Source organism: Balaenoptera ricei, chromosome 12, assembly GCF_028023285.1.
Source record: "Balaenoptera ricei isolate mBalRic1 chromosome 12, mBalRic1.hap2, whole genome shotgun sequence".
Taxonomy (NCBI): domain Eukaryota; kingdom Metazoa; phylum Chordata; class Mammalia; order Artiodactyla; family Balaenopteridae; genus Balaenoptera; species Balaenoptera ricei.
In genome coordinates this window covers 60908123-60920406 of record NC_082650.1, presented here as the reverse complement: position 1 = coordinate 60920406, position 12284 = coordinate 60908123, and the positions used below count along the sequence as shown (strand labels likewise).

The window sequence follows — 12284 nt, the reverse complement described above, 5'->3', positions numbered from 1 at the left end:
ATTTTTTCATGTGCCTAGCCCAATGTCCTACAGCAGTGTCAAAAGGGTTTTGAATTTTATTAAACTAGGTCATCATTAAATACTGGGATGTTTAAGTTTGTACAGGAAAACATGGTTATAACACAGCCTTTATAGTATAATATACCAAACATTAGCTACAGTTCTCTTTCTAAGGAACATGCAAATTTTCAAGTTTTATTATTCTGAAAGCAGGTAAATTTCAAAAGTTTCCAAGAACATGGTTATAGTTCGAGTCTACCTTTCTCCAGTCAGCTCAAAAGGAATCTTGATTCATATGGCTTAAGTGACTTGCTTTTCCTTAATATGAATCTCGTGATCTGATTTGCATAGCCAAACCATCCTACAGGGGGATTCTCATTTGATCAGGAAAACTTCTTTTAAGAACTGCCTACTTTATAAAATACCCAGAAAATGGATGTAAGTTTCCAATAACCTTCTGACTCAGCCTTCCTTTACAGGCTCATCTGAAGCTATGCACTTACATGTAGTTTCCAACATAGCCAAACAGCTATATATTCTTTCTAAAACACATTTTATTCTATTTGGCTGTCTTTTCACCAGAAATGCCCTCCTTCATCCTCTTCCACTAAAGCAAAACCTACACAACTTTTGATGCACACCTCATGTTACATGTTCTTACAGAAACCCAAGGTGTCCCCCAAGACCCTCAGTGATCTCCATCTCCTCTGGCACCTGTATGGCCTATTGTCTGGCCTATTCACAGTTACCAATAGAGCCTGTATGTTTAGTTATGTTAGGCCTATTCAACCAAATGGTAAGTTCATTGAAGACAAAGATCATGACTCATGACTTCTTTATATCTTTTATAGCCCTTAATTCAGAATTTTGCACACAGCAATCATGAATTTTTAAATCTAGAAGGAATCTTAAGAAAATCGCAACCGTTTTAGACAGATAAGAGACCTAGATCTAAAAGGTTAAAGTAAATGCTGAAAAAGATATTTGGTGATTAATGAATGCCGGATTTACTCCTGAGTGTTGAAAAGGGTTTTTTTTTTTTTTTTTCCTTTTTAAAATATTCTCAAAGAACCATCTTTTTCACACTTGTGGATGCATCAGAATCAAATAGAGGGCTTGTTAAAACACTGAGGGGTCTGAAGCCCAGCGCTTTCGAGTCGGGAGGTCTGTGATGGGGCCTGAGAATCTGCCTCCCTAACAAGTTCCCAGGTGACACTGACACTAAGGCCCATGGATTACCTTTGGAATAGCATTGCTGCAGGAAAAAATTATCATATGTAAATGTTATCTCAATTACAGTTTTTCTATTTTTGAAAAAATAGATAATTTAAAACTTTTACATTAAATTATCATCTTCTAAAAAACATATCAACAGTTTCCATTCCTAACATGCTTTTAATTTGCTTCTAAGAGTTCCACTTTTATAATAATTCAGTGATATTAATTATCAAAGCAAAGAATTTTTAAACCTCTTTTTATTCATTCTAATCAAAATTAGATCTTATTGGAAGGGACAACACGACTGTCAATAGGGCAATGATCTCATCTAAATTAGCATTCTTGTCTATATCAGAGCATGGCTAATTGTAATAAGTTTCTGGAAGGCAATTTGGCAATATTTAGTGAAAGCCTTAAAAATGTACATACCTCTCACTCCACATTCTACCTCCTAGTGATTTATCCTAAGAAAAGAACAAGTCATCAAAGATGGAAATATTCTATATTTTGATGTGATGATAATTAACCAGGAATATAATTTGTCAAAACTCATCAAATCATATACCTTTGGTACTGAATAGATACTTTTATGGAAATTATACCTCAATAAAATTAATTTAAATTTTTCTTAAAAGTATGAGTAAGAAATTATTATTTTTTTAAAGCTACAGTCATGGTACTAGCCACCTAGTCACTTACTTCAAAATAAAGTAGGAACACAGTTGAATGGGAAATTGAGTAAGAGGTATTTACCATGGCCTTTGTGGTAAGTGTTGTAAGTATGTGGAGAAGGCCAGGGTTTAGAGAGTGTGTGTACCCAGAAAATGAGGAGTAGTCTGCAGCCACTTCTCTGGTTTTAAAGTGCTGGAGAGTGCACAGCCGTTTTAAAGACTCACCTGTTGAAAGTTCCCTAGAGAGTTAGAGGCCGTGGAGACCTTGATATGACTTTAGGAAAGGCATAGTGGTCCAAAGATGCAGGTTATCAGCTTGGGTTCTAGCCATTGGCTAGAGTTCACTCTAAGGGTTTTGAGTTGAATCTCAAGTGATTTCATGGTCACACCTCCCTCAGAGAGAGTGAAGCAAATAAAGAAAAGGGCAGGGCAGTAGCTTTCCTAACCGTCTTTCTGGGATCACAGACAGCCTTGCCATTTATTTCTGCATCATCTTTCTGCTTTCTCACCTAGATTGTCAACTCCTTGAAAGTACTTACTCATCCTTCTGTCCCCTGGAGCCCTGCTTTACTCCTTACTGTTGAGATTGTATTTTGAAAACTTTAACTTCAGCCTAATGCAAAGATACCAATGTAGTAATTTGGGCAGATACTAACCAGCATATTTGGAAGGTATTTCTAACAGTATTAGAAATTATCCGTTAACAAAACTTTTAAAATAGCATCTATTTTCTTCCTAAGTAACTTGCAAATTAGATTTTCTTAATTTTAAAAGTAAAAAACAATGTTTTTCTCCCTATATCCCAGAACTGCAGATGAATGTAGTTTCTAAAACTTTTGCCGAGTCATATATTTTCATTAGCCACGGCTATCTTACAACCACAGCTTAGCTATAGGCTATGTTGAAGATACGTGAGTCAGAATATAAAATAGCTAGAATTTATTGTTACACGGTATTGCAAAATTAAGGCTAGCTGCTTTTTTCTTAATCTAAACACATATAGTCTGACTGCAAAGATGCTTTGAGGTCACTCTTTCAAATAATAAGTTATATTTTAGTTAAAACTAAAATAATGTTATCACCATATGGGTGAAACTGTCTGGGAAATGCTTGTATTCGTGGGAATCTGCTAGTGTTCTTAATAGTTATTCCAGTAGAACAAGGGCCATTCGTTAGAAGAGTGTGGTGTTATGGCAGCTGTATCCAGTGCTATGATAGAAGGAAGTCTACAGGGAAAGAGCACTCTACTGCCTCTACTTATTAGAACTTCCTATTGACTCCTATATAAAATCTCAATCCCACTCATCGCTTGCCTTTCGTTGAAAATGTAACTAACCTTAGCATTTTCTACTTTGTACCCTCTAATTCTTTTTCAGTGGTGCAGGCATTTGCAAACTGCTGTTATTTTGTATGTTAAAGTGGTTTTCACCTTGTAAGAAGGCTAAGAATGTCTCTTATGGAATCCAAGTCTATGAAGTAGGTACTGTCAGAGAGATGAAGTGACTTGCCCAGAGCCACTCAGTTGATGGCCTCAGAGAGAGATTTAAATTCTGGTCTGACTGACTCCAGAGCCCAAGTGTATTTGTCCATATGTCAGAATTTTAGACATTTGTACCCACTTTTTAAATGTCCTTATTTATTTCTGGCCCTCCTTCCTTATACCCCTGTCTAAATCTTGGACATACTTCTTTTGAGTGAAATTGGCTTTAAATAATTCTTAATTCTTCCCTCTAGAGAGCTGTGTCTACAGTAGAAAATAATTGATTATGCTACATAACTTCCATAGTTATTTGTCTTATCTCAAATCTCACCCTCTTTAGACTTTCCCTGTCTATACTACCTACTATTGCCCAGTTACTCTCTGTAGTGATTGCTGACTTTATTTTCTTCAAAATGGTTTTCATTATCTAAATTTACATTATTTACTTGCTTACATGTGTCCTGTTTCTTTCCAAGATACCTTGGAGCATGAAACTCATCTACTTATTCCACCTTTCCCCCTGGCATTTATGTACTGCGCATGGAATAAGGCTCACTTGATTTTGGTTGAATGAGTAATCACTAGGTACTTAACGATGGGCTAACAATTAGCAGGGGGATGACGTCATGCTCACACTTGGCTGCAGTTCTCCTAGTATGAAAGCAGTATATTTTTGTTTCTAGTCATTACTTTCCTACGGAGCTTTTCAAATGGGTTCCAGTGTAACTAAGCTGAAAATTATTACCATTAATATGCTTCCTTTCCTCTAGAAAGTTATATAAATGAGATAAAAGGTTAAAAATATTATTCTCTTTTGGTTACACGTGAGCAGTTTATGTTTTAAGGTCTTCAAAACGTTTTCCTATGTGTATTCGAAAAATATCACATTTTGTTTAATTATTAATTTCAGCCATTTGTGGACATTTATTATTGGATAAAAGTGAATATTAACAAGGAAATCAAAATCAAAAACATCTCCAAGGTTTTTCTTTTCATAACCTAAAATCATTCACACAGTGCTTGTACATGACTTTTTCTCATTTCTTCTAAATCAATCGTGCATTTTTTTTCTATTAGTAAGTGAACACATAGATTGTTTAATAAATGTGATTATAACCCCACACTTAAAAGCTCAATCACTTTTAATGCCCTTTTGTGGTAAACTGAGAAAAAGATTGACATTAAATATCATGAACAACTGTTTCCTAGTGAATGAGTTATATTTTATACCATGTTTAGTGATAATACTCTTTCCATGGGCAAAAAACAGAAAGCAAGAATAGAGCACAAGTAGATGAAATCATAAACTGTGATGGGAAGTTCTCCTAATTGGAAGCAGTTTTGAAATAGGTATAAACCCATGGGTCATTTTTTTTCAGTGCATTTGAGCTGATAGTAACGCTAAATCATACACACACATATTTGAATATGTACATTTGTAAATATATATATGCATATACTTATCCTGACCTCGTTTAAAAGTAAAGTGACTTTTAATCATATTAATTTTTATTCATAATAATCCTTCTTAGAAGCAGGTGTTAGGTATTTTCCATATTTTACCAATGAGGAAAGTGGGGCATGGGGATATTGTATGACCTACTCGAGACTGATTAATTTTGATAAGAAGTAGACATGGGCCTTGAATTCTGGTTACCTGACTAATATTCCACTACCTAAAAAGAATAGAAATTAAAGAGAAAAAAAATCTACAAATCAAAATTTAACTTTTGGTTTTAATTTGTCAATTTTGTAAACTTTTTGTTTTGTCAGTTTTGTTGGCACATAGTTCTTAATAGTGTTCTCTTACTATTCTTTAATGTTTGTAGGTTCTAACTCAGTTTATTTTACTACTATCATTAAACTTGTTAACCCATTAAAAAAAAAAAGTAAAAGTAAGACAATCACTGTCTCAGTTCAAGGTTTGGTTGCAGGTAACATAATCTACTCTAGTTATTTAATGAAAAATACATATTTCAGGGTATCAGTTAGCTAACAGAATTACTGGGAAGGCCAATGTTGCAGGCTTAAATACTACCAAGTTAGTAATACCAAACAGCACCAAGAGATTGTTTCATGGAAATTCAATTATTGCTGCTGCCTGCATCTCAGCTCTTATAGGACCAGCAGTTTTAGCCGCTGTAGAAACACCATGCCTCCAGAACTGTGCAGGCTTCTTCAATCTTCACTCTAGCCCTATAATTCTTACTAGATAGAAGCTAGTAAGCTTGTGACAAGGTTGCTGAATGAATGAATTTATCAAAGGCTCTATCTACCGTAGTGCTGCAGCATAAAATACTACCTCAAAACTCAGTGACCTAAAACAATACTCATTCGTTTTTGCTCACACATCTACACGGTGGCTGAGGTTAGCTGCTGTAGTTGGGGCTTGGTTGGGTGGCTCTGCTTCATGGTATAAATCTGGCTGGAGTAGGCTCTTTGATGTGGGTTGAATTCATTCTGGATCCAAATTGTATTCATTTTGGGACCCAAGCTGAAGGGAAAACACTTCTCATGGTGATGGCAGAATGCAGGAAAGCAAGCAGAAACACACAATGTCTCTTACAGCCTACAGCCTGAATCAGCAAATTCTCATTCTGCTGTTTCTTTGCCTAATACAAGGCACACGGCCAAGTCCAAAGTCAAGATGAAGTACATTCCACCTCTAGTGGGAGGGACTGCAGGTCACATCGCAAAGGGAGCGGGTAAAGGGAGGGATGAAGAGCTGGGACTAATTCTTAAATCTATCACACCAGGAAATAACATTTTGAGATTTTGCCCATGATAAAAGAAAGGTGTAATTGGAGAGTTATGAAAATACAGAGTTTTCAAAAGATTTTGGGCTATGACAAAGAAAAAAGGTTACTACATACATTTAATGTAATGGAAAATCAAGAACTACCATATTCTGCATGGCTTTTATAAGCATAAATTTTAAGACATCAATGAAATATTCTGGGTCGCAATTGTAATTTCAAAAGATTTCTATATTGCATAAATAATATGTTCATGTGTAGTACACGACATCGTAGGTATGAGTATATATAAAGCAATCTTACCAATTGTTGCATCTTAATAAGACAGAAACAAGATATATATAAAATTGACAAAGAGATTTAAATTTGAAATAAATTGGTGTTTCTGTATGTTTTTTTGTTTTTTATGTAGTAGACACATGGCTATGTGCTGAGGATAAGGAGAGAACTCTGATTTGGTTTCTGCTGGTGCAGCCTAGGGCATACTTGAAAGAACAGAGACACAGGCTCCAAGATACAAGTTGTATAAAATGTAAGATATAGGCATTACTTATTAAGTGGAAATTACATAGTCTATTTATGAACTGGAGGAATTAACAGGTTACTGATTTTGTGAGACTTGACTCCTTGGCCTCAAAAGATTCTAGATTGTGCCATTGCTCCAGCTGCAGCTTGATCTCTGCTCGAAGTCCCTGGCACCCTTACCATGGTTCATGAAACATTCCATAATATCCCATAACCACTCATCTTCCAAGGCCACACAGTACTTTGCTAGGCTCTGTTAGCAATAATTGTATAGTCCTGGATAGGTGGAGTCTCCTCTTGTGTAACGGGTACCATCACGTAGGGAAAGAAGACAAATAGCCTTTTCATTTCATGATCTTTCAAGACACTGGGAAGGGAGTGATTTCATTTAATTTCAAAGATTGGAAGTGTTAGTCCTTTGTTTTAGCAACTGCCATCTTTCCATGCCAAGGGAAAAATCAAGCTATGACTGCATAGCAATGTAGAGTATTACAGTTAAACCAAATAGAAAAAGGCCAATAAATCTGAGAGATGATAACACTAAAAAAATGTAAAAAGGTAAATATAAATAATTACCTTGTGTACGATTTTTTTAAAGTACTGAGTTGTAAAGGCTAGTGAAAAATTTTAATTTGATTTCACCAGATATAAGAGAGCTCGATTTTCTATTACTCTAATATATTTTACTTGCAACTATGCTTATTTTATGATTATTTTAAATCATTTGTAAAATATTTTGAGGCCTATAAAACATTTTATGTTGTTGTTAGGAACTTAGTCTATGAGCTAGATCATTTAAAAATGTTAACTGCCTTAACATTCAAGTGGTTAAAATTCTCCCCCAGTAGCAGAAAATACCCCTAATTTTATAACAGATAATAATGGAAGAAAAATAATGCTTTATAAGGAACTGAATCGTTAAAGGGCTGTACAGCAACATGCAGGATACCACTGCAGAGAGATAAATAATCCAATTATCAGAATCAACAAATGGTTATTCAACTTCTACTTTTTTGTTATGCTAGTTGTATTTTTTTTCATACACTCTACAGTAAATGCATTACAGTTAAAATTTTAGAGAACAGTTTCCCATGTATTGCTTAAAATCATCTCAGGTACCACCAATGATACACATACCACACTCGTTCAGGTGAGCAATGGGGAGTCCTTGAAGAGTTTTCAGCAGGTAATGATACAGTAAGATTTACATTTTAACTAGGCTGCTTGACAACTAAGTGAGGGATAGGTTTTTCCTATTAATGTTTTTCAAAACCTCTTGACTTTTACTTTTTTCATAATTAATAAATTCTACTTTTTAGCGCAGTTTTAGGTTCACTGCAAAATTGAGTGGAAAGTATAGAGTTCCATATATTCCCTGTACACACACACACACAACCTCCCTCACAATCAATATCGCCCACAAAAGTGGTGCATTTATTATAATCGATGAAACGACACTGACACATTATTATCACCCAAAGTCCATAGTTTACATTAGTGTACACTCTTGATGTTGTACCTTCCCTGGGTCTTTACAAATGCAAATTCCATGTATCTACCATTGTTGTATCATAGCGAACAGTGTCACTGCCCTAAAAATCCTCTGCTCTGCCTATTCACTTATCCCTCCTACACAAACCCTAGAAACCACTGATCTTTTTACTGTCTTCATAGTTTTGTCTTTTCCACAATGTCATACAGTTGGAATCATACAGGTTGGTTTCTTGCAACCTGAGTATATTATCTTCTTCCATGCCTGATTCACTTTGCTGTACAGGAGAAACTAACACAACATTGTAAAGCAACTATACTCCAATAAAACTTTTAAAAAAGACTCTACAGCCAAAAAAAAAAAAAAAAAAAAATCGTTCATATCGATTACATTTGAAAATGATAGTATTTAGGTTAAATAAAATATATCATTAAAATTATAAATAAATAAAATTTTTCCATGGCCATCCATGGCTTGATAATTGATTTCTTTTTAGCACTGAATAAAATTCCGGTGTCTGAATGTACCACAGTTTATTTATCCATTCACCAACTGAAGGACATCTTGGTTTACTTTCAGGTTTTTGCAACTACGAATAAAACTACTGTAAACATCATTGTGCAGGGTTTTCTGTTGACAGAAGTTCCAACTCCTTGAGAAAATACCAAGAAGTGCAATTGCTGGGTCAAATGATAGAATATGTTGTTTTGTAAGAAACTGCCAAACTGTCTCCCAAAGGGGTTGAATCACTGCGCGTCCCACCAGCAGTGAATGAGAGTTCCTGATGCTCCACAGCGTCCACAGCATTTGATGTGGTCAGTGTTTTGAATTTTGACCATCCTAATAGGTGCGCCGCGGTATCTTATTGTTGTTTTAATTTTCAATTCCCCAGTAACATAAGATGTTGAACGTAATTTCATGTGCTTACTTATCATCTTTGTACCTTCTTTGTGGAGGTGTCTGTTCAGGTCTTTTGCCCACTCTTTAATCATGTTTTTCCTTTACTTATTGTTGAGTTTTAAGAGTTCTTTTTATTTTTTGACTGACAGACCTTTAGCAGATGTGTCTTTTGCAAATATTTTCTCCCAATCTGTGGCTTGTGTTTTTATTCTCTTGACAGTGTCGTATACAGAGCAGAACTTTTAAATTTTAATGAAGTTAAGCTTATTATTTCCTTCATTGATCATACCTTTGGTGTTTTATCTAAAAAGTCATCACTATACCCAAGGTCATTTAGATTTTCTCCTATGTTATCTTCTAGGAGTTCTATAGTTTTGCATTTTACATTTAGGTCTATGATCAATTTTGAGTTAATTTTTTGAAGAGTGTAAGATCTGTGTCTAGATTCATTTTTTGCACTTAGATGTCAAATTGTCCTAGTGCTGTTTGTTGGAAAAAATATCCTTGTTCTATTATATTTCCTTTGCTCCTTTGTCAGGGATCAGTTGCCTATATTTAGGTGGGTCTGTTTCTGGCCTCTCTGTTCTGTTCCCTTGATCAATCTGTCTATTCTTTCACCGTTACCACACTGTCATTAGAATCAGTTTGTAGATACTCACAAAATACTCATGGGAATTTGATTTGAATTATGTTGGATTTATAGATTAAGTGCAGAAGAACTGAGATCTTGACAATATTTAGCCTTCCTATCCATAAATTTGCCCTATGATCTCACTTCTCTGATGGATCAAAGAAAGTTGTTGATTTCTCAGTTTGTTTAGCTTTTTACTTGTTGTTAGGATGGAATGATGACTTCTAAGCTCCTTACTTTTGGATGAGAAACCAGAAGCCCTGACTTTAGTAGTACTTTAAAAGCCTGAAGTGTTTAATGCTAAACAGAAAATGCGGAGTTCAAAATGGCAAAATATTATTTTATAAATTTTGTCAAACATATTTTTCCAGTAACAAAGTAAAGATGAGCAGACCAAAGTGTAATGGAAAACTATAGGGTGTTATTATAGGACCTGTAGGAATTATAGATAATCCATCTTCGCTGTGAATTTTGTAATTTAATCAATCCCAGCAACTGTAGTAATAGGTGGGTAGACTTTAAATAATAATCTGATTACTTGAAAATAATTCCAGGTAAATTGAAATAAATTTTATCTTGAAAACATTATATCAATGAAAAGGAAAGCAGAAACAAAAACCTCTCTGAAAGAAGCTGTTTAGGGAAAAGTGCCTCACTTTGCCTTTTATTTTTTATTGTTTTTGATCTCTCCAAACAGAATACCATCCTGAATCCTCTTCAGGCCTGAATTAAAAGGAAATTAATACTCAAGGCTCATGAATGCACCTTTTATGTTAGGCATTTGCATGAAACATACTTCAACATGATATTGTAAGCTATGGATATTCCTAGGGACAATACTTTTTAGGTTCATAGACTTTAACTGATATATTATCTATCACAGAATTTCTAGAAGAATTCGCATCCAATTAATACGGTAACTTTGTCCTAGATATGTCTTTAAAGGTTACTTATTCTACTGTTTTAGCCATCAAGTAAAATAATTGAGACAAATATAAGTAAAATAAGATCTCTAGAATATTCAAATATTCTCCAGCCTTCTCTGGTACCACAGTCCAGATCTTAACAATCCTTGCCATGAAGAAAGTTTACCAAATGCCTAAACTAAATCATTCCTATGACATAAATACAATTCTTCTGATTAAGTCCATGTACAGAGGGCTGCTTTCCTTGGAGGCAACGTAAGAATCTGACAACTGAAGAGAATTTGAATGTTCTTATTATTTTTAAGTTCACTTATTAATTTGCTCAGGCAAAAACTTTGAGGAGTCTAACTATCTTTGGCTCAAATATTGACTCTCCCACTTTCCTGCTAATGTAGTCATGAACAGGTGATCTAATATTTCAGAACCTCAATCTCCTCACCTATAAAATGGGCATAATAATTCCAAATTTAGCAAATTGTTGTAAGGGTGCAAGACAAAATATGTGTGAACTGCTGAGATGGTGAGAGCACATAGTAAGCACTCCTAAATGCAGTTGCTTCTATCATTGTGATTATTCATATTATTTGATTAATTCATTCACCAATTAAAAGTTGGCAAACATTTATTAAGAACCTTCAATATTATAGTCTGTTGACTGCTTATTATTGCCTTGGGCTCCTGAATTAGGTTAAATTAATATAATCTATTATTTTTATCAAAAATTTTTCCTGGTCCTGTAACAATATCTACTGTACCCCTACCTCCCAACCCCACACACATGACTAAATTCAGGAATATGCTAATTTATATTCACAAATTTATTTTCTTTTGTGGCCCTCTTGTAGGTGCCTAATTCAAAACAAGGACTTCTTTCTCAACATAAACACTGTATTTCTTCCCCTTCTTTTATACTAAATATACCAGTTTAACTTGGTGGGAGAAGTGCATGCATTGGACTCAGGCTGACCTTGGTTTCCAGTTTTAGCACTACCACTTATTCACCCAGAAACTTGGATTATCATGCATTATTCCTAAGACTTAGTTACCTCAACTTTTCCAGACTTAATACCAATTTCAGTGAATGGTTGTGAGACTTAAGAAAAGGTTACTAGTTAGCATCTGATGCTGAGTTGGCTCTCAGTAGATGGTGGTTATTATTATTCAATGAAATAACTTAAAGTCAAGCACAAATTTTAATCTGAAAGTGTCGTTTCTTCTATATTTAAAAATTTTCATTAGTCTTAATTCTACAGTTCTCATAATTTTTAAAATCCCTTCAGTTAAAGAAACTGCCTGTTAGAAGAGCAGCATGCTACAAATCTCATTATTCTTTGTCAGGTGAGGACCTCATGAAAACCAGTTGAGGAAAATTTTAAATGGAAATCAGGTGTTATAATTAGAAAAATTCATCCCTTATACATGGGCTAATGTAGAGAATGGCAAGCTGCTTAATTGTTGATTCTAGGGCTATTTTAACATTGTCAACATTCTATTTAGTAATCTTGGGGGAAATAGCATCAAAAGCAGACAAAGAAAAATGTTTCACTTTCCTGCAGCTGATTCCCATGATTGCCTGACGTTTAGTTACATTTGGGCATCTGTCTCAGGAACTCCCATTGTCTGGAACCATTGCAAACTGAAGCGTGCATTGGGGTATAGACACGAGGACAGAATTTACACTTGGA

The 12284-nt window shown here is 34.7% G+C and overlaps 1 long non-coding RNA gene across 3 annotated transcripts in view; it reads left to right on the top strand.

The window, feature by feature from the left end:
* The window catches only part of LOC132376356 (uncharacterized), a 1138994-nt gene that overhangs the window by 692525 nt on the left and 434185 nt on the right, over positions 1-12284 (top strand). The gene's annotated exons all lie outside the window — the stretch shown is intronic.